The following is a 2,375-nucleotide window of genomic DNA, read 5'->3' on the forward strand; positions in this document are numbered from 1 at the left end:
GGGAAGCACATTCTCCCACTGTTACCCTTCCCACCGCCACTAACTTGCCGGGAACCTCAGCCCTTAAACCTCTGATTTTTTTCTCTAGAAGATTTATCTCTTCCTTAATCCAAATGTTTTTTGAATCTCCAAATTGAAAAATGGATTTCTTTCCTTACAGTGAGAAATTTTTTCTTGATGCTTCCTCTAAAAACGTATCTATCATTTGATAAAATACATGGGAAAAGAGAAGACATGACTGTCCAAGTATCTCTAGGGACAAAAGCTACATCAATGAATATTTTTACCTTAACTTCCCAACACGAGATTGGGAAGTTACTAACTGTGAACAGTAGGCATCACTTGTGTTTGGCACTACTGCCAACTACGCCCTGGCTTTCCTAATCTGTAGACCCTTTTAACAGATGCCAGGTAACCATACAAAGCCATAAAAATAAGCAATAAAATTGTATAGTAATAAGACATCGTTAGTTGGTACAGTTTCTTTTCCTGTTTCTCTTTTTCTTGTGCACCTGTCCAGCTAGACATTTTAAAGAGAAACTTGTATGTTCTCTTTCCTTTCTTCCTCCCCTCCTCCTCCTCCTCCTCCTCCTCCTCCTCCTCCTCCTCCTCCTCCTCCTCCTCCTCCTCCTCCTTCTCCTCCTCCTCTTTTCCTCCTCTTCTTCTAGAGGTAACTACAACCTTTATTTTCTTCTGAGGTGGTTTCTTCTAATGTTCCCTTTTCTAGGATAATTCCAGAAAAAAAAATCTGTAATTACCTCCAAAGTTTTGCTATACTGCTTGTTGGAAATATATAATTCAGCTGCTATGTTAATGTCATCCATGGAGAGTAAGCCTTGCTGCTTTGAGAAATTTTCTTCAATTACATTTATGGTTGAAGAACTATCCTGGGCTCTATATCATGGCTTTACACTCTTGGCTATATCTGTAACCAACTGCATTAAATGTTCTGCATCAGATAGAGGCAAAGATTTAAAATATGCCTACAACCACCTATGGCCATTTTATGATCATCCATCTGTTCATAAATGTTTGACCCCTCCCACAGATAACTGATGTTAGTAGGTTCATATTTAAGAGCATTTGTGTAGGAAAAATAGCCTGCTTAATATTATCTTGATCCAGAGATATTTCTGTCAACCTTTTCTAATCTTACGTGTCACTGGAATTTAACTGTGCAGTAATCAGCTAACACTACAATGATTTCTCCATGCTGCCTTGGTTCTCATGTTCCATGGCAACTGTAGAGAATGGCTCATAAGCCAAAGGAGCTTGTCTCATGATTTGCATGCACAGTAATATTGCGTCTTCTTGTTCTCCTACAGCAAAGTGACTATTGGCTTCACCCTTGACACTTCACCCTTCAGGACACTAGGGAGTTCACCCTGAGCAAAACCTCTTCTCTTTCATTATTTTTTTTTGTTGTTATTGGTTTTAGGGTTGAGAACCATTTCTGACACAAATACATCCCCTATAGTGGTTTGTTCAGGTGTCTCCTCCTTCTCCTCTCCCTCCCCCTTTTTCCTCCCCCTCCCCATTCCCTCCTCTCCTTCCTCCTCCTCCTCCTCTTCTTCCTCCTTCTCCTCTTCCTTCTTCAGTCTCTCCAAGCATGGAAGCAAAAATTTTGTGAACTGACTTACTTCTCTGATGATCCTCTTTTATCGGCATCTTTGTCCTGGGAGTTAGCAGAATCACATTTTGTTGGTATGGGACTTTAGAATCGTTGCTTTTTTTTGAGTAAGGAATTTCCTTTTTTCCCAAGACTTTTCTTTTCTTGGGTATTTCTCTCCTCTTGCTGCCTTTTGAACTTTTCAAAGGAGATCTTCCTTTCAAGGAAGTCTGATAAGTTCCAACTGAACCCCAACATGTCTACTGAACTAAAGCAAAGGAAAGCAACAGCATCTCCCCCTTCCTCCAACTCAGCGCCAGGAATGTTCCCCAGATGGTCACCTCTGAAGGATGATGCAAAATCATTAACCCACCTACCGGTTTGGATGGGGGTCCTCTGATTTTCTTGTGCATTTCTCTCTTCCCTTCAGGACACCACCCACCTCATTACATAGATACACACTTCTTAATTTTTTTTTGAGAATTTCATACTATATTTACATCATTTTCTCCCTCCTTCTCTTTATCCCATCTCAAATTCACTTCATTCAAGTAGATATAAAGTATTATGTTTCCCTATGGCCTATTCAAACATCCATAGTGTTATTTATCCTTCCTTCTCCCCCTTCTCTTTGTATTTCCCTTCCGTCCCCATTTCCCAGTTAAATATCACCCCTCATTTTCCCCATGTTCCCCTTCATAGCACCTGTTCTAGAGATCTTTCCCCTCTTCACTCCTATAATCTCTTGTTACATTTTTGGCTTATG

General features: G+C 40.3%; 1 pseudogene; it reads right to left on the reverse strand.

Annotated features, from left to right (window-relative positions):
• Positions 1-664: 664 nt before the first annotated feature.
• LOC127677269 (general transcription factor 3C polypeptide 3-like) lies at positions 665-1,867 on the reverse strand (annotated as a pseudogene).
• Positions 1,868-2,375: the final 508 nt, after the last annotated feature.

This window comes from Apodemus sylvaticus, chromosome 2 (genome assembly GCF_947179515.1).
Source record: "Apodemus sylvaticus chromosome 2, mApoSyl1.1, whole genome shotgun sequence".
Taxonomy (NCBI): domain Eukaryota; kingdom Metazoa; phylum Chordata; class Mammalia; order Rodentia; family Muridae; genus Apodemus; species Apodemus sylvaticus.